The sequence below is a fragment of the Rhinoderma darwinii genome, chromosome 1, assembly GCF_050947455.1.
Source record: "Rhinoderma darwinii isolate aRhiDar2 chromosome 1, aRhiDar2.hap1, whole genome shotgun sequence".
In the NCBI taxonomy this organism is placed as follows: Eukaryota; Metazoa; Chordata; class Amphibia; order Anura; family Rhinodermatidae; genus Rhinoderma; species Rhinoderma darwinii.
The window spans coordinates 537,443,122-537,468,835 of record NC_134687.1 but is presented as its reverse complement, the minus strand read 5'-3'; the positions used below and the strand labels follow the sequence as shown (position 1 = coordinate 537,468,835).

The 25,714-nt window shown below is 40.9% G+C and overlaps 2 long non-coding RNA genes across 3 annotated transcripts in view; one reads left to right on the top strand and one right to left on the bottom strand.

Moving 5' to 3' along the window:
• Window positions 1-2,644: 2,644 nt before the first annotated feature.
• LOC142745194 (uncharacterized) overlaps window positions 2,645-25,714 on the bottom strand; it is a 32,395-nt gene continuing 9,325 nt past the window's right edge. The window contains exons 2-4 of one of the 2 annotated variants that reach the window (XR_012881677.1): window positions 15,750-15,888; window positions 7,903-8,051; window positions 2,645-3,754 (exon numbers count right to left, since the gene is read on the bottom strand). This is a non-coding gene — a long non-coding RNA (uncharacterized LOC142745194). The remainder of the gene's footprint in view (window positions 3,755-7,902; window positions 8,052-15,749; window positions 15,889-25,714) is intronic. The other variant, XR_012881678.1, reaches the window with a different exon arrangement.
• LOC142745183 (uncharacterized) overlaps window positions 10,862-25,714 on the top strand; it is a 33,838-nt gene continuing 18,985 nt past the window's right edge. The window contains exons 1-2 of the long non-coding RNA XR_012881676.1: window positions 10,862-11,059; window positions 11,847-11,994. This is a non-coding gene — a long non-coding RNA (uncharacterized LOC142745183). The remainder of the gene's footprint in view (window positions 11,060-11,846; window positions 11,995-25,714) is intronic.

The window sequence follows — 25,714 nt, the reverse complement described above, 5'->3', positions numbered from 1 at the left end:
TTCTGTCGGGCTTCAGTTGCTTTTTGAGAGTCAGACTAGTTTAGCATGCTGCAGTGTTGTACTCAGCAAAAAAAAACAAAAACTGATACCTGACGGAAACATTTCTGATCCATTAAAAGTCAATGTAGAAAAAAGCTGTCATATCCATCACGGCTCCTGTTAAAACGGAGATCATGACACAAGTGTGAATTGAACCTTAATATTTATGAGTGAATTCATTATTATATATATATATATATATATATATAAATATTTTAAACAAATTAATATAGGTCATAGATATTGTTACCAAGGTCTTTAGTAACGTTAAAACCAAGCACACCATTGTTTTTCTTGTGAAATTCTCGATAAGTTTGATGTGTCACATGACCCTCTTCCCATTGAAAAAACTAAAGTTGGATACAAAATGGCCGACTTCAAAATGGCCGCCATGGTCAACACCCAGCTTGAAAAGTTTCCCCCCTCCCATATACTAATGTGCCACAAACAGGAAGTTAATATCACCAACCATTCCCATTTTATTTAGGTGTATCCATATAAATGGCCCACCCTGTACATTGCAGCGCCTATCTGCTGCAATAGCAGATAGGGGTTGCAAAATCTGGTGACAGAGCCTCTTTAAAGCAAGACTTTTGGTCTTTTTAATTCTGTTTTCTGACTATATGCCCCTAAAAAGTACAGATACATATTATTGTCATAATGAGCTATAAAAAAAACAACAACCCTAAAGAATATTTGATTTTAGAGAGAAATTTGAAGTTGGATTCCTGAGAAGAAAGAAAGCAAGTTACATAAGAAATTGGTTTAATGGGTTCTATCGTGTTTCTGTTGTTTCTGCGCTATTTTGTCCAACAAAAATGATTGAATTTGCAATTGAGGCCCCTAATGAAGCTTCTGATGCATATGTGAACAGAGCCTAAGATAAATTTGGGAAATTAAATATCAGTCTCTCTCTGTTCACTCCTGTTCGTTATTTTCTGTCGGGCTTCAGTTGCTTTTTGAGAGTCAGACTAGTTTAGCATGCTGCAGTGTTGTACGCAGCAAAAAAAAAAAAAAAACTGATACCTGACGGAAACATTTCTGATCCATTAAAAGTCAATGTAGAAAAAAGCTGTCATATCCATCACGGCTCCTGTTAAAACGGAGATCATGACACAAGTGTGAATTGAACCTTAATATTTATGAGTGAATTCATTATTATATATATATATATATATATATATATATATATAAATATTTTAAACAAATTAATATAGGTCATAGATATTGTTACCAAGGTCTTTAGATGCATAGCTATTTCTTAAAATTCAAGTTAAATTGTGCAAAATTGTGAACAATGTAGTTGCTGGTACCATTACAGAAATGTTGCAGCTGACATTTAAATAAATACACTTTTTACACTTATTACATGAACATTGTGACAAACACTTTTTCATGGACACTATAAAATTACAAGGTAGATTTCTATTGAGGTTGTATATGGAAAAGACTACAGGTAATATGAAAAGAAAAAATATCTGTATACATATAAGTCTTGTAATAAAATTAACAAACCGTATTGAAGGGGGTTGTACGAACACATGTTTCCAAGTTTGTATATTGCAGAGAAAACAAGGGGAAAAAAATAGCAACAACATGGTCCATGTGGATATCTGCCACTCACAGGAGAAGAAGAACAACTATAATAATTACATACAATAAACAGCATCTAAAGTACACAAGGAGAGGTAAGTATACCTAGGGCCGATTCTAGATTTTCTGCTGCCTGAGGCGAAAATTCAGATGGCGCCCCCCCCAGATCTTGATTGACATCCGCCTGGCTGTTCTACATCACTGCCAGCCTCCTCCAACTCTTGTGGATGCATTGTTGCCTGGTACTCCCCTGGCATGTGCGGTCCAGCGATGAAGCCAGGCAGAGTACACCTCGCTGCATGGTGCATGCCCAAGTAATACAAGGCAATGGCGCATCCGAGGAAGCTGGAGGAGGCTCCTAGTGATGTATAACAGCCAGGGGATGTCAATCAAGCAGGGAAAGGTGGGTTTGGATGCAGGACTATGTGACTCTTCAGGATAGCGGCACCAACCCATAAACCTTTAATGTGTAATTAGCATATAGTGTGCGCCGTTTTAAAAGTTGATTTTATAGATTTTGCTGCATCTGACAAAAACTTACAAGGGAATGTTTGAAAATATTGTCAGGTCATGTATTACCGCATGGTGGCGGTTCAATGCAAAACTACCTGACAGGTTCCCATTAAATATACATTGAATTGAAAACAATTCCATCTGCTCTGCAATTTTGTTATTATAAATATATCCTATATAATTACAGCTCCAGAACCAAGATCATACATATATACAGCACCAGAACCAAGCTTAATACATATATACAGCACCAGAACATAGCTCTGTACATATATACAGCACCAGAACAAAGCTCAGTACATAAATACAACACCAGAACCATGCTTAGTACATAAGATAAAGCATAAAATAGGAGCAGCACTGTGTCCAAACCAAATTAGGCTGGTGATATGCTTCTGATATTGAGGAGTGACGTCTCCCCATGTAATGTATAGAAAAAATAGAGCACGGAAGCAGAACTCAATAGCAAAAAATTTGACATTTATTCACCCAGCAATGCAACGTTTCACTTCCTCAACGGCAGCATTTTAAAGCAATTTGTGAAAACAATGCACAGGTATATATAAGGAGAGCTAAGCTCAATTAACAAGTGCTCTAAATATCAGCAATTATACAATTTATGCATAAAAATAGCCATGTGTAACAGTATATCAAAGTATCATACAAATGTGTAAAAGAGTCAATCTATGACATAAGGTATAGAAAACGTTAAAATCCTAATATGTGCAACATGTGCATGTAAAACAGTGTACTACATTGATTGCATATTAATTATTAATCACAATACAATACACAAAAGCTGGCACTCACCAATCTGGATAAACAAAGATATCCTGAACAGGATATTACATGTGCCGAGCTGCGCATGCCCAAACTCTAACTGTCCATTAGGTAAGGCTTACACGTGTTGTCTAGATTGCTGTGACACTGCACAGCGACGTAACAGCTGACATGACTTCATCACATTCAAAGGCCCAATCGGCCACGCAATCCTACTAGGGTAAGTATACTACAGTACGCCATATTTGTTGTGGGCAAGTTACCAGTACTACATGTACAGAATAAATCTAGACATAAAGGGATTATACTCAAGTCATGGATGGTGTGTTCCGCTATAAAGACAGTGTAGTGAAACTGTGTATCACATACAGTGGTAGGTATTTCTATACTTAATGCCTTATGTCCCTAGAGACAAGAGATCGCCCGCATAAAGAATGCCGAAGTCTCACGTCTCATGAAGAAACCACTCCACCAATGTGTCAATATATGATCAACACAGAGGTATATGGTCTTACTCCATACCGGGATCTTTGGATAGAAAGTCAAGCCCTACATTATCAGATCAAAAACTCCCCATATACAGAACTACCATCCATGACTCAGACAACAAAGGATCATTAATCGACCCATATGGTAACAGACTGATACAAATAGCAGATGTAGTGGAGCTGTGCATCGTCACAACAACATTATAGTCTACACGATTAAAAATATAAAAAAAATTATTTTTATTCAATAACAATCCTATGGACAGAAAAAAAACACATGTGTTCAACGTTCCCTGTTCCAGTTGGTGAGTGTCTTCTCATACCAAAACTGAGACTTCGATCTGTCAAAAAGAAAGAAGAAACAGGTAAGTACATTAAAATTTGTTACAGTATAATTACTCTCTTATTTCCATACACCAAAACATATCAAGAGTAGTAAATGGATCGTGAACAGATATCACCAGGCAAGGGAACCCCCAGGAACGGCACAGGCCGCATCAAGAAGGCTGTATGTATAGAGGATGAAAACTTCTCAAAAGTAACTGGACCACAATGTCCTAGAGGTGAAGACAAAATTATAGCCATCATTTGAATACATTCAAGGGGTAATCAATGTTGAGACCATTAGGGTGAAGCTAATTCAATTTGTTGATCCATTGAACCTCCCGTTGTTTAAGGACAACTCCCTATTCCCTCCACGTTTCAGAGGGGGGACCCTGTCAATAGTGGTAAATCTAAGTTGTTGTATAGTGTGTCCTATCTCCACGAAATGTCGTGGCACAGGGAGTTCAACCTTCTTAGTGCGTATAATAGATTTATGATTATTTAACCTCAGTCTACATTCTGTTGTGGGTTCACCCACATAGATTAAATTACATGGGCATTGTAGCACATACAGTGAAGGAAATAAGTATTTGATCCCTTGCTGATTTTGTAAGTTTGCCCACTGTCAAAGTCATGAACAGTCTAGAATTGTTAGACTAGGTTAATTTTACCAGTGAGAGATAGATTATATAAAAAAAAAAAACTGAAAATCACATAGTCAAAATTATATATATTTATTTGCATTGTGCACAGAGAAATAAGTATTTGATCCCCTACAAACCATTAAGAGTTCAGCCTCCTCCAGACCAGTTACACGCTCCAAATCAACTTGGTGCCTGCATTAAAGACAGCTGTCTTAAATGGTCACCTGTATAAAAGACTCCTGTCCACAGACTCAATTAATCAGTCTGACTCTAACCTCTACAACATGGGCAAGACCAAAGAGCTTTCTAAGGATGTCAGGGACAAGATCAAATACCTGCACAAGGCTGGAATGGGCTACAAAACCATAAGTAAGACGCTGGGTAAGAAGGAGACAACTGTTGGTGCAATAGTAAGAAAATGGAAGACATACAAAATGACTGTCAATCGACATCGATCTGGGGCTCCATGCAAAACCTCACCTCGTGGGGTATCCTTGATCCTGAGGAAGGTGAGAGCTCAGCTGAAAACTACACGGGGGGAACTTGTTAATGATCTCAAGGCAGCTGGGACCACAGTCACCAAGAAAACCATTTGTAACACATTAAGCCGTAATGGATTAAAATCCTGCAGTGCCCGCAAGGTCCCCCTGCTCAAGAAGGCACATGTACAGGCCCGTCTGAAGTTTACAAATGAACATCTGGATGATTCTGAGAGTGATTGGGAGAAGGTGCTGTGGTCAGATGAGACTAAAATTGAGCTTTTTGGCATTAACTCAACTCGCCGTGTTGGGAGGAAGAGAAATGCTGCCTATGACCCAAAGAACACCGTCCCCACTGTCAAGCATGGAGGTGGAAACATTATGTTTTGGGGGTGTTTCTCTGCTAAGGGCACAGGACTACTTCACCGCATCAATGGGAGAATGGATGGAGCCATGTACCGTCAAATCCTGAGTGACAACATCCTTCCTCCACCAGGACATTAAAAATGGCTCGTGGCTGGGTCTTCCAGCACGACAATGACCCGAAACATACAGCCAAGGCAACAAATGAGTGGCTCAAAAAGAAGCACATTAAGGTCATGGAGTGGCCTAGCCAGTCTCCAGACCTTAATCCTATCGACAACTTATGGAGGGAGCTGAAGATCCGAGTTGCCAAGCGACAGCCTCGAAATCTTAATGATTTACAGATGATCTGCAAAGAGGAGTGGGACAAAATTCCATCTAACATTTGTGCAAACCTCATCATCAACTACAAAAAATTTCTGACTACTGTGCTTGCCAACAAGCGTTTTGCCACCAAGTATTAGGTCTTGTTTGCCAAAGGGATCAAATAATTATTTCTCTGTGCACAATGCAAATAAATATATATAATTTTGACAATGTGATTTTCTGTTTGTTTTTTTTTATATAATCTATCTCTCACTGGTAAAATTAACCTAGCCTAAAAATTCTAGACTGTTCATGTCTTTGGGCAAACTTACAAAATCAGCAAAGGATCAAATACTTTATTTCCTTCACTGTATATAACATAGTCGCTTCTGCACGTGTGATAGGATGTGATTTTATGAGCTATGCCTGTGGCAGGATGTATAAATGCACTGCCCTTAATAATTATAGCACAGCTATCACAGGATAGACAGGGGAAACATCCCCTACGTGTCAAATCCTGTAGTGTCAAATCCCCCTAGTCTGAATATTCTTCGAACTGACATCCGTCACAACAAGCCTATCCCTGATATTACGGGGTCTTCTGTAAGAAAATAAGGGAGGAGATTGAAACTCCACTACCTTATCATAATAATTACTCAAGATTCTCCAATGTCTTTTAATAATTCCTGCTATATTTGAACTGCATACACAGTATGTGGAGACCATAGGGATTCTGTCATTCTTCTGTTTATTCCTCTTATTACCCTGACTTAATTGGGCCTTATCGACTCGCCTCACCTTCTCAAGGTGTTTCTTCAGAAGTCTTCCTGGATACCCTCTATCTAGGAACTTCCCTACCATCATGTTAAGTTTGTTATCCAAACTGATGGGATCAATCACAATCCGTTTAACCCTTAGTAACTGACTATATGGTAAGGACTTGATCATCCCCTTAGGACGATGACTGTCATAACTGAACAGATTGTTACAGTCTGTCTCTTTGACAAATAGATCAGTCCTTAATTTATGATTTTGTATGCAAACTAGGGTATCAAGAAATTGGATATGGGTATCAGAAACCACCATTGGAAATTTTATGTCGGAGTCAATTTCATTCAAATATTCAAAGAACATATTCAGACCAAGCAGATCCCATCCAAATGAGGAAGACGTCATCTATGTATCGCCACCACCCAAGTACCGAAGTAAAGTGGTGGGATACATAGATCGACGTCTCCTCCATGTCGGCCATGACAATATTGGCATACGTAGGGGCCACATTTGACCCCATAGCCGTTCCTCGAAGTTGCATAAAGAACTCATCATTGAACAGAAAGTAATTGAAGGTTAACACTATGTCCAACAGACTTGAGTATAATCCCTTTATGTCTAGATTTATTCTGTACATGTAGTACTGGTAACTTGCCCACAATAAATATGGCGTACTGTAGTATACTTACCCTAGTACGATTGCGTGGCCGATTGGGCCTTTGAATGTGATGAAGTCATGTCAGCTGTTGCGTCGCTTTGCAGTGTCACAGCAATCTAGACAACACGTGTAAGCCTTACCCAATGGACAGTTAGAGTTTGGGCATGCACAGCTCGGCACTTGAGATGCCGAGAATCTTAGTCGACACATGTAATATCCTGTTCAGGATATCTTTGTTTATCCAGATTGGTGAGTGACAGCTTTTGTGTATTGTATTGTGATTAATAATTAATATGCAATCAATGTAGTACACTGTTTTACATGCACATGTTGCACATATTAGGATTTTAACGTTTTCTATACCTTATGTCATAGATTGACTATTTTACACATTTGTATGGTACTTTTATATACTGTTACACATGGCTATTTTTATGCATGAATTGTATAATTGCTGATATTTAGAGCACTTGTTAATTGAGCTTAGCTCTCCTTATATATACCTGTGCATTGTTTTCACAAATTGCTTTAAAATGCTGCCGTTGAGGAAGTGAAACGTTGCTTTGCAATAAATGTCAAATTTTTTGCTATTGAGTGCTGCTTCCGTGCTCTATTTTTTCTAAGCTCAGTACATATATACAGCACAAGAACCAAGCTCGGTACATATATACAACACCAGAACCAAACTCAGTACATACTGTATATACAGCACCAGAAACCAAGCTCACTACATAAATATAGCAGCAGCACAAATACAGCTCAATTTGGTGCAAACCCTGCCGTATAGTTTTGTACGGCATAAAACTACAGCTCCCAGCATGGCCCGAACAATGGTAAGGATATGTTGGGAGTTGCTGTTTCACAAAAAATATCATACCACCTATCATCTCACTGCAGATCATACAGTGACTACAGTACTGATTAGAGGCAGACTAAACATTTACATTAAGTGACTGACAGGTGATATCTTCTCAGATTCTAGTTGTTTTTTTCTCTATTCTTCTCCATCCGGTCCAGCGAGTCCACAGCCCATTTCTGCAGTTTGCCGCTCAGATGTCTTCAGCCTCTCACTTTTCAAACATTTCTGCACCTACTGTATAAACGAAAATTAAATTATCATGGTGCCGCACACTACACCCCTAAATATAATAGTGCCATACACTGCATCTCTAATTATAATAGCACCATACATTATAATAGCACCATAAAGTGTCTCTCTGATTATAATTGCACCATACACTGTGTCCCACACATACATTTCCTCCTATAGTTAGGGCCCCCAATAGAGCCCCCTGTAAATGTTGCCCCTCTTATAGAAACCCCTATAGACAGTTCCCCACATACAGCCCCCTGTAGACAGTGTATCACCCACATAGAGCCACCTGTAGAAAGTACCCAACATAAAGCCCCCTGTAGACAGTGCCCCACATAAAGCCCCCTGTAGACAGTGCCCCACATATATAGTGCTTCCTATAGAGCCTTCTGTAGATAGTGACCCCATAGAGCCCCATGTAGATTGTGCCCCACATAGAGCCCCTGTACATAGTGCCCCCATAGAGCCCCTGTAGATATTGCCCCATAGAGCTCCCTGTAGATAGTGCCCCCATAGAGTCCCCTGTAGATATTGCCCCACATAGAGACCCCTGTAGATTGTGCCCCCTCTACATAGTGTCCTACATAGATCCCCTGTAGATAGTGGTTTTCAAAGAGCCTCCTGTATATAGTGCCCTACATAGATCCCCCTGTAGATAGTGGCCCCCATAGATCCCCAAGTAGATAGTAGCCTCTGTAGATAGTGCCCCACATACAGCCCCCTGTAGATAGTGCCCCACATATAGTCTCCCTGTAGATAATGCCCCACATATAGCCCCCCTGTAGATAGTGCCCCACATATAGCCCCCCTATAGATAGTGCCCCAAATATAGCCCCCTGTAGATAGTGCCCTACATTTAGCCCCCTGTAGTTATATACATGTAGTACATATATATAATTTATATTTATTATGTATTTGTATTATTTTAATTGCGTTACTGCTATAGTTGATATGTTTATAAATAATTCTATCTATCTATCTATCCATCTATTTTACATCTACAATGCATTTGGAAAGTCTTCAGACCATTTACATTTTTTCACATTTTGTTATTTTGTGGCCTTTTCTAAAATAATTAAAAAAAATCCCCACCATTCTGCACACAATACCCCACAATAACAAAGCGAAAACAGAATGTTAGTAATCTTTGCAAATTTATTGAAAAGGTAAAACTAAAATATTGCATTGACATAAGTATTCCGACTCTTTACTCAATACTTAGTTGAAGCACCTTTGGCAGTGATAACAGCCTCCAGTCTTCTTAGGTATGATGCCACAAGGTTTGCACACCTGGATTTGGGGATCTTCTGCCATTCTTCTCTGCAGATCCTCTCAAGCTCTGTCAGGTTGGATGGGGACCGTCAGTGGACAGCCACTTACAGGTCTCTCTAGAGATGATCGATTGGGTTCAAGTCAGCACTCTGGCTGGGCCACTCAAGGACATTCACAGAGTTGTCCCTAAGCCACTCTTGTGTTGTCTTGGCTGTGTGCTTAGGGTCAGTGTCTTGATGGTAGGTGACCCTTCGGCCCAGTCTGAGGTCCAGAGCTCTGGATCAAGTTTTCATTAAGAATATCTTTGTACTTTGCTCCATTCATCTTTCCCTCAACCCTGATCAGTCTCCCTGTCCCACTTGCTAAAAAAAAACACCCCCATAACATGATGCTGCCACCACCATGCTTCACTGTAGGGATGGTATTGGGCAGGTGATGAGCAGTGCTTGGTTAATGGGCTTGCTTAGAATTGAGGCTAAAAATTTCAATATTGGTTTCATCAGGTCACAGAATCTTGTTTCTTACAATCTGAGAGTTCTTTAGGTGCTTTTTTGCAAACTCCAGCTGGGCTTTCATGTGTATTTTATGAAGGAGAGGCTTCTTACTGGCCACTCTGCCATAAAGCCCAGATTGGTGGAGTGCTGCAGTGATGGTTGACCTTCTGGAAGTTTCTTCCATCTGCACACAGGATTTTGGAGCTCAGCCAGAGGGCCCATAGGTTCTTGGTCACCTCTCTTACCAAGGCCCCTACCCCGATTGCTTAGTTTGGTGGGGTGGCCAGCTCTAGGAAGTGTTCTGGTTGTTCCAAATTTCTTCCATTTAAGAATTATGGCGGCCACCTTGATCTTGAGAACTATCAGTGCAGCAGAATATTTTTGTACATTTTCTCCAGATATATGTTCCTCCACACAATTCTGTATCTTAGCTCTACAGGCAGTTCTTTCATCCTCATGGATTGGTTTTTGCACTGATATGCATTGTCAGTTGTGAGACCTTATATAGACAGTGGTGTGTCATTCCAAATCATGTCCAATCAAATTAATTAATGGTGGACTCCAATCAATGTGTAAAGGCATTTCAAAGATGATCTAGGGAAATGGGAGGCCCCCGGAGCTAAATTTCAAGTGTTATAATAAAGGGTCTGAATTCTTATGTCCATGTAAAATTTGAGATTTTCATTTTTAATACATTTTTAATAAATTTGCAAAAAACGTCTAAAATTCTGTTATCACTTTCTCATTATGGGGTATTGAGTGCAGGATGATGGGTAAAACATTTTTTTTTTTAGCACAAGGTCTCAACATAACAAAATGTGAAAACGTGAAAGGGCCTGAAGATTTTCCAAAAGCACTGTATTGATCTCATGTCATATACTAGTATATTGACGTATTTTACAGTGTTAGGCTGGGACTACATGGCGATTTTTCTTCATTTTAGTTCCATAGTCTACATTGCAAGTACTTAAAGTCAATGTGGCCGCATCGCAAGCTACTGCAACATGACAGTTGCAAGAAATCCAAACTGTCGTGTCTCGGTAACTTGCGGCCCGACCACACTAACTTTCATTACTTGCAATGTAGGCTACGAGACATAGCGATCTTTGGCCCTGCAACCGATGAAGCAGCCAATGTCACCATTTAGCCCCAGCCTTAGAATGATTTTACATGTGGCGGATTTGCTACAGATTTTACCTGCAGATTTGTGCATGTAAAGTACACACTGGATTACAGTACAAGGCAAGTAGATGCTGCAGACATTTTACGCTGCAGATTTTTAAATCTTTTATATGTAGTTTAATGAATAACTTGCGGGGTCTAATTTCTTAAAAACACATATTTTGGGGGTGTTCACTGTATTTTAGCACTTCACAACATCTGTAATTGTCATATGGTGTCAGCAAACGAGATTTATATAATTTGCTCTCCAAAAACCAATTTGCGCACCATTGATTGTAAGCTCTACCTCAGGCCCATCATGTAAGAAAAGCACATATATTTGCTGTCGCTGAAAATGGCAGAAGTTGCCAAATATGTGTTCAGGTGTGTTTACCCAGTTGTATGCACCAGATGTCTAAGAAACATCACCTAAATGTACTTTTTTTTTCCTTTTTTCCATGTATATTTTTAAAAATTTTTAATATATCACTGTTTTGTTTTTTTTACACAATATGGCAGCCCAATATGTTCTGAGAAAAACAAAACCAAATATGTTTCAATTTGATTTTAAATCGATACATGGCTAAAACGTGAAAATCTGCCTGGTCAGGAAGGGGGATAAAGCTTCTGGTCACTGTTTTTATAGGGCAAAATTGACTACTTCAATGGAAAAATAAGAAAGTTATGACTTTCGGAATGCGGAGATGAAAAAAAAACAAAAAAACAAAAAAACCCTGCGTTCTTAAAAGATATGGACACCTTTGCAGCTTTTTTAAAAAAAAAATATTGTTGCATTATATTTATTTTATTAAATAAAACATCTTTAATTAAAATTGTAATTAAATTTTGTATAATTTCTCTTCTGCAGCTTGCATATATAACAATACAATACAAGCTGGATGCCGTTAAGAGCTCATGCCGATGAACAAGCTTCTGTTAACTGGTCTCCAACCTCTCTCTCTTTTTCCTCTCAAGATTGCTCATAAACGTCACCTGTACCAACGACAGAATAAATGGTAGGTGGAGGAGCCTTAAGAATAATTTTAAAGAACTAGGCTACAAGATGAAGAGAAGGACCTCCAAGGTTGTATTCTCAGGAATACTGCCTGTGCCATGCGCATCACAGGAAAGACAGCGGGAGCTTAGGGAGTTAAATGCATGGCTGACGTCTTGGTGTAGAGGAGAAGGATTTGGGTTCCTAGAGCACTGGGCTGACTTTTCATTGGGGTACAAACTGTATTCTGCAGATGATTTGCACCTAAATGGAAGGGGGTCCGCTGTGCTGGGGGAGAGAATTCTAGCTGGGGTGGCGGAGTATTTAAACTAGGGCTGAGGAGGGAGGTCAATGTAGAAAAAAAAGGGGTAGCCAGGTTAGAGAGGGGTCAGACTATATTGGTGGGGGGAGAAACAGAATGTGGGGAGAGGACTAGACAACAAGATAAGGAGATCCTTTCGTTACAAAACAGCAGTGTAAATAAAAAGGCCCGATTAATGTCAAATCACATTTCTGATAATAAAAGTGAAAAACTGACAGGCAAGTTAAAGTGTATGTTCACAAATGCCAGAAGTCTAGCAAGCAAAATGGGGGAGCTGGAGGCCTTGATACTGGAAGAAAATATAGATATAATTGGTGTTGCTGAAACATGGCTGGACTCTTCACATGACTGGGCTGTAAATCTACAGGGTTTTACACTTTTTCGGAAAGACAGGACAAATAGGAAAGGTGGTGGTGTATGTCTGTATGTGAGAAGTGATATGAAGGCGAGTGTGAAAGAGACAATAGTGGGTGAATACTGTGAGGAGGTTGAAACCTTGTGGGTGGAACTAGAAAGGGAGGTAAACACTGAAAAAATTACTTTTGGTGTAATCTATAGACCCCCCAATATAACTGAGGAGATGGAAGGTCAGATATATAAACAGATGGAGCAGGCTGCACAGGCGGGTACTGTAGTGATAATGGGAGATTTTAATTTCCGGGATATTAATTGGTGTCATGGTTCAGCTTCAACTGCAAAGGGGAGACATTTCCTCAACCTGTTGCAGGAAAATTTTATGGGCCAGTTTGTGGAAGACTCGACTAGAGGTGAAGCTCTGTTGGATCTGGTCATTTCTAATAATGCAGATCTTGTTGGGAATGTCAATGTTCGTGAAAACCTCGGTAACAGTGATCACAATATAGTTACATTTTACCTATACTGTAAAAAACAAACGCAGGCTGGGAGGGCAAAAACATTTAATTTTAAGAAAGCCAATTTCCCCAGGATGAGGGCGGCAATTCAGGATATAGACTGGGAAGAACTAATGTCAAATAATGAAACAAATGATAAATGGGAGATTTTCAAATCTACTTTGAGTTATTATAGTGCAAAATGTATTCCTATAGGTAACAAGTATAAACGACTCAAATTAAACCCCACATGGCTTACACCTTCTGTGAAAGGGGCAATACATGACAAAAAAGGGCATTTAAAAAATACAAATCTGAGGGTACAGCTGTAGCCTTTGTAAAATATAAAGAGCTTAATAAAATCTGTAAAAATGTAATAAAATTAGCAAAAATACAAAATAAAAGGCAGGTGGCCAAGGATAGTAAAACAAATCCTAAAAAATTCTTCAAGCATATAAATGCAAAAAAGCCCAGGTCTGAACATGTAGGACCCCTAGATAATGGTAATGGGGAGTTGATCACAGGGGATCAAGAGAAGGCAGAGTTACTAAATGGGTTCTTTAGCTCTGTATATACAACTGAAGAAGGAGCAGCTGATGTAGCCGGTGCCAGTGCTGTTAATATATCAGTTGATATACTGAATTGGATGAATGTAGAGATGGTCCAAGCTATATTAAATAAAATAAATGTGCACAAGGCCCCGGGACCAGATGGGTTACACCCTAGAATTCTTAAAGAGCTTAGTTCAGTTATTTCTGTCCCCCTTTTCATAATATTCAGAGAATCTCTAGTGACTGGTATAGTGCCAAGGGACTGGCGCAGGGCAAATGTGGTGCCTATTTTCAAAAAGGGCTCTAGGTCTTCCCCAGGTAATTATAGACCAGTAAGCTTAACATCCATCGTGGGGAAAATGTTTGAGGGGCTATTGAGGGACTATATACAGGATTATGTGACAATAAATAGCATTATAAGTGACAGCCAGCACGGTTTTACTAAGGACAGAAGTTGTCAAACTAACCTAATCTGTTTTTATGAAGAGGTGAGCAGAAGTCTAGACAGAGGGGCCGCTGTGGATTTAGTGTTTTTGGACTTTGCAAAGGCATTTGACACTGTCCCCCATAGACGCCTAATGGGTAAATTAAGGACTATAGGTTTAGAAAATATAATTTGTAATTGGATTGAGAATTGGCTCAAGGACCGTATCCAGAGAGTTGTGGTCAATGATTCCTACTCTGACTGGTCCCCGGTAATAAGTGGTGTACCCCAGGGTTCAGTGCTGGGACCACTATTATTCAACTTATTTATTAATGATATAGAGGAAGGGATTAATAGCACTATTTCTATTTTTGCAGATGACACCAAGCTATGTAATATAGTTCAGACTATGGAAGATGTTCATGAATTACAGGCAGATTTAAACAAACTAAGTGTTTGGGCATCCACTTGGCAGATGAAGTTTAATGTAGATAAATGTAAAGTTATGCATCTGGGTACCAACAACCTGCATGCATCATATGTCCTAGGGGGAGCTACACTGGCGGATTCACTTGTTGAGAAGGATCTGGGTGTACTTGTAAATCATAAACTCAATAACAGCATGCAGTGTCAATCAGCTGCTTCAAAGGCCAGCAGGATATTGTGGTGTATTAAAAGAGGCATGGACTCGCGGGACAGGGATGTAATATTACCACTTTACAAAGCATTAGTGAGGCCTCATCTAGAATATGCAGTCCAGTTCTGGGCTCCAGTTCATAGAAAGGATGCCCTGGAGTTGGAAAAAAATACAAAGAAGAGCAACGAAGCTAATTAGGGGCATGGAGAATTTAAGTTATGAGGAAAGATTGAAAGAATTAAACCTATTTAGCCTTGAAAAAAGACGACTAAGGGGGGATATGATTAACTTATATAAATATATTAATGGCACATACAAAAAATATGGTGAAATCCTGTTCCTTGTAAAACCCCCTCAAAAAACAAGGGGGCACTCCCTCCGTCTGGAGAAAAAAAGGTTCAAGCTGCAGAGGCGACAAGGCTTCTTTACTGTGAGAACTGTGAATCTATGGAATAGTCTACCGCAGGAGCTGGTCACAGCAGGGACAGTAGATGGCTTTAAAAAAGGGTTAGATAATTTCCTAGAACAAAAAAAATATTCGCTCCTATGTGTAGAAATTTTTCCTTCCCTTTTCCCTTCCCTTGGTTGAACTTGATGGACATGTGTCTTTTTTCAGCCGTACTAACTATGTAACTATGTAACTATGTAACTATGTAACTGTACTGTATTCAACTAGCAATTCAGCTAAAGGTTACGGACAGGCCGGGAATAGAAGTTGTGAAAAGGGACCCAAGCTGAAGTTTTTAACCAGGGCCCAAAAGATTAGCCTTTAGCTATTCCCCTGCTGAATGGCATCGTGTAACTTGCATTGTATTGTAATACAAGCAAGCTGCAAAAGAGAAACTCTGCAATATTTGTCATTAAAATCAATTGTAAATATGTTTTATTTAATCAAATAAATACAATGTAATAAAAAAAAAACAACTGCAAAAGTCTCCATAGACTTTAAAGGGAACCTGTCACCAGCATTTCACTTATTGAACACTACTCACCCTTCGCTGGCCGCTGCTTTCAAAAGTTCATTGCCGTTATCCCCTCGCCTAAACACCTCCTCTGACCGTAATCAAAGGTCTGTTCGTTCCTCTTCTTATGCCTGCTGGAGTTTCGTGTGTGCTGGAGGGACGCCAGGAGCTGTTAATCAAAAGTAAGGAGGTGGGGTTAACTTGGAAAGGCTTGGGATTGAAGATATGATTCTTTTCAACTGAAGATATGACTCTTTTATGCTCATTAGCCTACAGTGCAGGAACACTAAAAAACTGAATACTAAAGGTACAGAGCCTACTTAGAAGATAATTATAGGTTACATACAAATGATTTTTCACCCACTACCACCAGGTATTGCTAGTTTAAATTCTGAAATGCTGGTGACCGGTTCCCTTTAAGGCCCAAAAACTCGTCCTTAAGAGGTAAAAGAAAATAACCTACACATTGATTACAGTGTTATGTAAGGAACAATGTGTGAGTGGGTTACCTTTCATAGCCGCCTATCTGAAGGATCTCTGAGTAGGAATCATCATGGCAACTGTGAGTGTATATTCTTTTAAACATCTATTGTATCTTTTTCAATAGTTGTTTTTCTTTTTTGCTTTTAACGATATACAGCTGTAGTGTACTGTATTTTGTTCATCTTTATCTGGTATAAATTTGACCTCTCAATAAGTATCTTGTGACATTTTATTATGTGTTTCAAGTTATACTACATTACAAAAAAAAAAAACATTAAAATCCATTTTATTGCAGAGTGGAGTGGCTAAATATGTTCGCATAGTTCAGAATTCAAATATTTGAAGAATTTACATTTTAGCTAACTTTCCTTAACATAGATACTCTTTACTATGAGGAACTCAAGAGATTAATTTAGTTGATCCTTTATCACTCAGAAATGGTCAGCATAACCTGAAAAAAAGCCTTTTTTCACTGAATATAAAATGAAACAGCTTAAGATAAGTGTGGCTAGCAACAAATAAAGATAGGATTTTCTTGACCCACAAATTGGGAATGAAACCAAAGGTTTTACTTTTCAACATACTAAATTTCAAATCCTTAGAGACCCAATTACTGGAAAGTACTGCAATACTTGAGATATGATTTAACTCTTCACTCTTAATAGCTTTTAACATATTGTAAAAAGATGCAAAAACAACTGCCATGCTATGTTTCTACAGGGTGGGCCATTTATATGGATACACCTAAATAAAATGGGAATGGTTGGTGATATTAACTTCCTGTTTGTGGCACATTAGTATATGGGAGGGGGGAAACTTTTCAAGCTGGGTGTTGACCATGGCGGCCATTTTGAAGTCGGCCATTTTGTATCCAACTTTAGTTTTTTCAATGGGAAGAGGGTCATGTGACACATCAAACTTATCGAGAATTTCACAAGAAAAACAATGGTGTGCTTGGTTTTAACATTACTTTATTCTTTCATGAGTTATTTACAAGTTTCTGACCATTTATAAAATGTGTTCAAAGTGCTGCCCATTGTGTTGGATTGTCAATGCAACCCTCTTCTCCCACTCTTCACACACTGATAGCAACACCGCAGAAGAAATGCTAGCACAGGCTTCCAGTATCCGTAGTTTCAGTTGCTGCACATCTCGTATCTTCACAGCATAGACAATTGCCTTCAGATGACCCCAAAGATAAAAGTCTAAGGGGGTCAGATCGGGAGGCATTTCTTCTGCGGTGTTGCTATCAGTGTGTGAAGAATGGTAGAAGAGGGTTGCATTGACAATCCAACACAATGGGCAGCACTTTGAACACATTTTATAAGTGGTCAGAAACTTGTAAATAACTCATGAAAGAATAAAGTAACGTTAAAACCAAGCACACCATTGTTTTTCTTGTGAAATTCTCGATAAGTTTGATGTGTCACATGACCCTCTTCCCATTGAAAAGACTAAAGTTGGATACAAAATGGCCGACTTCAAAATGGCCGCCATGGTCAACACCCAGCTTGAAAAGTTTCCCCCCTCCCATATACTAATGTGTCACAAACAGGAAGTTAATATCACCAATCATTCCCATTTTATTTAGGTGTATCCATATAAATGGCCCACCCTGTATATTTCATACTTAGCAGATCAAGTATATAGTTGGACAAGTGCAATAATGTGTGTTGGGCCTTGTTCACACAATACAGTTTTGGTGCAGAACATTAGTGTTGCTGGTTCTTGCTGACAATCTAATGTGCATTGGAACATTTACACCCAGACCCTTAACGGTAGATGCAGGAAACGAGGATCTGGCCAAAAGATAAGCAAGGGCTTCTCTTCTCCCCATTAAAATAAGTATGCAAGCTGGGACACTTGGGGAAAATTGTTGTCTTATGTGTGTGGTTAGTTTTACACTTAACTTTCTTAAACTAATCCTGGTTCTAGCATTTTAAAAACATGCAGACAATGCAATAAAATTGCTCTGTCTGAACAAGTCCTCTCACTTGTTTATGGGAAGTCAGGAATAAAAGTTTGTAATACTCTTCAAACATCACACAAAACCACATTGCTCGAAACCTATGTGAGTTATAAATATTTTTTTTACTAGACCAGTGGTCTCCTACCTATGACTCTTTAGCTGTTGAAAACCAATTATTTCCAGCACGACTTTACAACCACGAGCTGCGTGGACATGGTGAGTTTGTGGTTCAGTTATGGTTTAAACTTTAAAGCAACAAGTTGGAGACCACCTTTGGCGATTTAAAGGAACACATCATCCTTATGGAAAAAAGATAAAGGCCTGTGCCTGCCTTCTTTGTGCTAGTCCAACTTTCAGCCTATTTAAATAAAGAGAAAGAACATATGCAAACTCTTTAGTTCTACAAAAATTTTAAAACGCCCTGCCATCCACAGTAAGACCACTTTTATATGATAGTATTTTGTCTAGTATTTTGCTTCAGTATTTGTAAGCAAAAAAAAAAAAACACTAGTGTGAAAGAGGCCTAAAACGGCAAGATAAAAACTTGGGACATTATCCTAAATAATAATGAAAAGCAAATATCCAATGACCTCCAATATATATATATATATATATATATATATATAAATATACATATATATATATATATATATATATATAATCCAATTGCAGATGAATACAGCACTCCAAGCAACTATATATTAGGCCATGTGCACGTTTACCACAGGATGAATCACTTCCCCAACTTGAAATAGACAAAAACCATAGGATAAAGTGGCCGCACCAGGACCGATGAAAAAGGGTGGACTTATTCACCTCAAGTGAGCAGCGACGTTTTGGTCCATCACAGAACCTTGAGAAACCACAGAACCAGACAGCTTGAGAAAGGTTCTGCTCACTTGAGGTGAAAAAATCCACCCTTTTTAATCTTTTTCATTTTTATATATATATATATATATATATATATATATATATATGAACACTTTCTAATAAAAAGCAAGGAGATAAATCCACAGGAAGGGAAGAATAACCCCTTAACAACATGCCACGTACAATACAATTTTTGCTGTTAGGTACTTAATGCAACAGCACGTAACTATACGTGGCAGTGATGGAACGGGCTGATGCGTTAACAGTGGCCTAACTACCGCTGTAGTAGCCAAAGCGGGTGCTACAGGGCCCGCGGCACAGGTCCTCCTCATCTACAGGGGGGCTATCTACAGTGGGGGCTGTATGTCGCTATCTACAGAGGGGGCTGTATGGCGCTATCTACAGGGGGGCTTTATGGCGCTATTTACAGGGGAGCTGTATGACGCTATCTACAGGGGGCTGTATGGCGCTATCTACAGGGAGGCTCTATGGCACTATCTACAGGGGGTGCTGTATGGCGCTATCTACAGGGGGCTGTATGGTGCTATCTACAGGGGGCGCTGTGTGGCAGAATTTACAGGGAGGCACTACCTACAAGGTGGGGGTTGTGTGGCACCCAGGGGAGGGGGGCCCTGTTAAAAGTTTGCTATGGGGCCCAGTCTTTGCCCCTGTGCGTTAAGTACCTGAGCCTGTGCTCAGGTATATTATAGCTGACACCCTGCTGTATGACCAGGACCGGAGCTAGTCTCCGATCCGGCCGATTAACCACTTAGATGCAGCGATCAAAAGCAGCCGCTGCATCTTAGTGGTTACTAGCCGATCGACACCCCCGCGACTTGATCGCAGGGGTGCGGATGGCTGCTATGGCTACCGGAGGACTAACAATGACAGTTCTAATGCATTGCACTACATAGGTAGTGGAATGCATTAGAACAGCATTTAGACCGTTGGAACTTCAAGTCCCCTAGTGGGGAAAAAAAAAGCTAAAAAGAGTTAAAAAAAATTTGTACAAAAGTATAAATATAAAAGATAAAAAAAACATAACCATAAAAAAAATAACGACCAAAACTTTAAAACTATCATGTTATTTTTCCCGCACAGTGAACACTGTAAAAAAAAAAAAAGCCAGAATCGCTGTTTTTTGGACACCACCCCTCCCAAAGCATATAATAAAAAGTGATAAACAAGTCACATGTACCCCAAAATGGTACCAATAAAAGCCACAGCCCATCGCGCAAAAATACGAGCCTTTACACAGCTTTTTTGATGGAAAAATAAAAAAGTTATGACGACACAAAAATTGCGACACTGGCCACACATATATGGATTATTATTTATTTACCGCATTATTATACCACTTAATTATGCCCTGATGTACTCTGCCCAGCTTACATATGCCCCCACATTAGAAACTGAAATACCAGTAAAACCCCAAACAATTACCAAGCAAAATCTGCGCTCCAAAAGCCAAATGGTGCTCCCTCCCTTTAGAGCCCTACAGTGTGTCCAAACAGTAGTTTTTGTCCACATATATGTCATTCCCGTACCCGTGGGAACCCGCTTAACAGTTTATGAATTATTTGTCTGCAGTGGCACAAACTGGGCACAACATATTGTGCTCTAAAACGGCATATCATTGGAAAATTGCAATTTTCACTTTACGGTATCCGCTGCGCATTCATTTTTAATGAAAACAAAAATCAGTGGGGTCAAAAAGCTCACTAGACCCCTTCAGGACTGGTTTTAAGGCCCTGGGAAAAATTACAAGAGGGGCCCCAAATTTTTAAATAATGTACCAACAACATAGTTACATTCAGTCAATTCAGTAAATGAAAACAAATATAAATTTGGTATCACTGTAACTGTATTGACCCACAGAATAAAGTTAACGTGTCATTTTTACTACACGGTGAACGCCATAAAAACAAATCCCCCCCGAAAAATGGAGGAATCCATTTTTTTTTACATTCCACCCCACAAAGATTTTTTTTCCAGTTTCCCAGTACATTCTATGGTACAATACGGCTATATCATCGGCTATATTTATGTAAAAATGAAAAAGTTATAGCTTTTGGAAGATGGGGAGGAAAAAACAAAAGTGAAAATCCGAAAATGGCTGTGGAAGGAAGGGATTAATCAGGTCCCCGATTCACACTCATTTGTCTACAGAACACCAACCTTTTCTCTTCCATTACTTTACTCTGGCTGCATAGTATTATTGCAGCAATATAATTTCAGACCACAGACAGTGGCGTAACTAACTACCGCTGTAGCAGCCATAGTGGCTGCTCCATGGCCTGAGCCTCCGCTAGCAGCCGCTACGGCTGCTACAGTGTGACGCCACTGAACACTACGGCAGAGTAGGGAGGTATCTCCCCGCTCTGCCATTGAAGGTGTTGTTCCTACAAAACACATGTATCCCCTATCCACAGAATAGGGTATACATGTGTGATCACTGGGACCCCCAGCGATAAGGAGAACGGGGGACCAAAAGTCCCCCGAAGTTCTCCATGAGAAACCTCAGACTTCCGGGGTCTGTGTCGGCAGCTCCGTAGAAAGAAATAAATGGAGCACAGGTCGCGTTTGTGCGCATGCGTTCTCCTTATCGCTGGGGGTCCTAGCGATCCCACATGCATCCCCTATCCTGTGGATAGGAGATGCATGCCTTTTGTGGGACAAACCATAGGCTACAGGCTGTTTTTTTCTGGGGGGGGGGGGTTGGGGCTATATGGCGTTTAATCTACAGTGGGGCTGTATGGTGCTATATGCAGGGGGCTCTATGGTGCTATATACAAGGGGCTGTATGGCGCTATATACAGGGGGGCTGTGTGGCACTATATACAGTCGGCTGCATGGCGCTATATACAGGGGGGCTGTATGGTGCTATATACAGGGAGGCTCTATGGTGCTATCTACAGGGGGGCTGTATGCAGTGGCGTAGCTATAGGGGTCGCAGCGGTCGCAATTGCGACCGGGCCCCTAAGCCAGGGGGGCCCTCAGACCCCCCTCGCCACGCTTAGACTGACCGTATAATTATTTTTTACATTACACCTTCCTTACACAGCGCATGTGCAGCAGCGTGTGCATCGAGAATCCTCCCGTCTCCGCCCCTCTTGTGCTCTGAGGCACTGGATTGGAGGAGACACTCGCTGACGTAGGCCGAGTAAGCAAGGAGCTGGTTCTGCATTATCACAGATTCTTTCCACCAACACCTACGTGAGTACAGGACAGGCCTCTCATGCACTGACATTGGTTTTTTTCTTTCACTTTCTTTACATAACGTTTGCTGTTCCTCTCTTTACATTCTATCCTACAATTATCTCCTGGTTCTGTCACTCGTATATAAGGGACATAACAGGAGGATTCAGCTGTGGAAGCGGCGCAGACAGGACAGTGATAACAGTTACTGAGGGTCATAATTCATCACAGGACAGCTCCAGCCAAGTTACGGAGAAGACACTGATAAGGGGGCTAGAGGTTACTGTGGGTCATGATTTCACATTACTGGAGGTCTGGAGCTGTGCTGTAATGTGAAGCCCTGCTATGCCAGTGTCCATTGGTAAACTATAGATTATAAAGAGGCTGCTCCTACAGGTTTATTAGACAATATATAGTAACAGGCATTTTCTTAAAGGATTTTTTGCTTTCCAGTTTCCTAAATTATCAGCTATTCTTAGAATAGATAATAATTTTCTGATCGCTGGGACTCCCACCGATCATGAGAACAGGGTTGTCCCGAACCCCCCATTCCTCTCACTGTGAGCAGCACATTGAGGGGAGCGGCGGTGGAGCATGCCGCTCCATTCAGCGTCTATGGGAAAGACAGATACAGCCGAGTACAGCGCTTGGCTGCTTCCATCGTGGTCATAGACAGTGAATAGAGGCGCATGCTCAACCGCTGCTCCATTCAAGCTCCTCCACACTGCAGGGGTGCAATGAGGAGGATCTGGGGGTTTGGGACCCCTGTTCTCACGATCGGTGTGGCCCCCAGCGATCAGAAAATTATCACCTATCCTGTGGAAAGGATAATTCCTGTGAAGTGATCATTTATTATTCTGGGAAAACTTGTGGTGGGGGCAATATTACTTTGTATAGCACAAAAGGGGGCACTATTACTGTCTGAGAAACAAAGGGGGCACTATTACTGTCTGAGAAACAAAGGGGGCACTATTACTGTCTGAGAAACAAAGGGGGCACTATTACTGTGTGGGGAACAAATACAGCCACTATTACTGTGTGGGGAACAAATACAGCCACTATTACTGTGTGGGGAACAAATACAGCCACTATTACTGTGTGGGGAACAAATACAGCCACTATTACTGTGTGGGGAACAAATACAGCCACTATTACTGTATAGAGTGCCGTTGGGGGTAGCAGCATAAGGCTGGATTCACACAAGCATGTGCTTTTTGCGCACGCAAAAAACGCGGCGTTTTGCCTGCACAAAAGGCACTTAGCAGCTCCGTGTGTCAGCCCCGTATGATGCGCGGCTGCGTGGTTTTCGCATTTGGATGTTTGTAAACAGAAAAGCACGTGGTGCTTTTCTGTTTTCATTCATCCTTTTCACAGCTGTTGCGCGAATCACACTTGTCTAAAAAAAGAAAGTGCTTTCGTGTGGCATGCGTGGTTTTCACGCACCCATTGACTTCAATGGGTGTGTGATGCGCGAAAAATGCTCAAAGAACGGACATGTCTGCACTGCCCCATAGACTAATATAGGTCCGTGCGACGCGCGTAAAAATCACGCGCGTTGCACGGACGTATATCCCGTTCGTCTGAATAAGCCCTAATGCGCAGTTTGTGTGCAGAGACAAGTCGTGGCAGGAAGAAGTAATCATGGGGGTCTGGATCTGAATAGAGAAGAAAAGGGAAAGCGGACGACTACAATAGGAGCAGACGTCACCTGTGAGTCACTGGATATAACTGTTATAGTGTTTTCACTGTGTAGAACGGGTATATGCCCATTATTTGGTGAATACATTATTTAGGTATACTATCATACATTGAGCTGCACTGCTCTATCGTAGCCTGCCTTGTTATAAAAGTATACTTTTGTATATTTTTGTTTTGAGGGGGGAAAAACATATGAGTTGGAACATGCGCCAAGACTCTAACAACATCTTTGGCTGCTAGTGCTGCATCGATTGGTTACTTTAGAGATACAGCAATGCAGCTGAAAGTTAAAAATGGGTTGCAATCGCATCTGTAAAGAGAATATGCGTGCGGGGGGGGGGGGGGGGGCCCAAGCTGAACTTTTGCACCTGGGCCCATGAGCCTTTAGCTACGCCCCTGGCTGTATGGTACTATATACAGGGAGGGGACTGTATGGCGCTATCTGCAGGGGGCTGTATGGCGCTATCTACAGGGGGTCTGTATGGTGCTATATACAGGGAGGGGGCTGTACTACGCTATCTACAGGGGGGCTGTATGATGCTATATACAGGGGGGCGCTGTGTGGCGGAATCTACAGGGAGGCACTATCTACAAGGGGGGGGGGTTGTGTGGCACCCAGGGGAGGGGGGCCCAAGTCAAAAGTTGGCTATGTGGCCCAGTCTTTCCTAGTTACGTCCCTGAACACAGATAATAATATATGTAACAATAACAGAGGATTTTTAAAGAAAAATTCAGACACCAGAAAAAACAACTGCTGCAGCCAGGCCATATAGTACTTAAAGAGGTTGTTCTGGCAAGGGCAACTAACCAGGATAGGTCATCAGTATATGATGTTATGCAGTGTACAGTGCCGGAAGCTGATCCTATTCACTTAAATAGGAGCAGAACTACAGTACTGCAGCTCAGCCGCTATTCTGACATTTTACAATTTTACACTAATCGCACTGACTAATCTATTTATTAAAAAAAAAAAAATGCCCTCAAAGGTGTACATAGCATTTAACCCTTTAATGACCGGCATATCGTTTTTTTTACTTCGGCCGTTCAGGGTAGTTCTTCTGAAGCGCCACCTTTTCATGTCAGCTTTTCAGAAGAACTTTACCCGCATCGTGCTGGGATTTCCTGAAGCCCGTGCTGTTGCTAACAGGAGAGGGGCTCCCTCTCTCATCCCACTGGCATCCCCGCATGCATCGCGGGGTGCTGATGGGTTCTATGGCAGCCTGGGGGCCTAACAAAGGCCCCCAGGTCTGCCTTTAGCGATTGCCTGTTCGGCTATGCCAGAGGCATAACCTAACAAGTGCCTGTCAGTTTTACACTGACCGGCAATAATACACTGCAATACCGAAGTATTGCAGTGTATTATAAGGCTATGTTCACACGGAGTATTTTGCCGAGTTTTTTGACGCGGAAACCGGGTCGCAAAACTCGGCAAAAACGGCCCGAGAACACCTCCCATTGATTTCAACGGGAGGCGTCGGCGTCTTTTTCCCGCGAGCAGTAAAACTGCCTCGCGGGAAAAAGAAGCGACATGCCCTATCTTCGGGCGCTTCCGCCTCTGACCTCCCATTGACTTCAATGGGAGGCAGAGAAAGTGTATTTCGCGCTGTTTTATGCCCGCGGCGCTCAATGGCCGCGGGCGAAAAACGCCGCGAACATCGGCGTGAAGGGAGAGGAAAATCTGCCTCAAAGTTCCAAACGGAATTTTGAGGCAGATATTCCTCCCCCAAAATACTCCGTGTGAACATAGCCTAATAGCGATCAAAAGTTTGCACAGTAA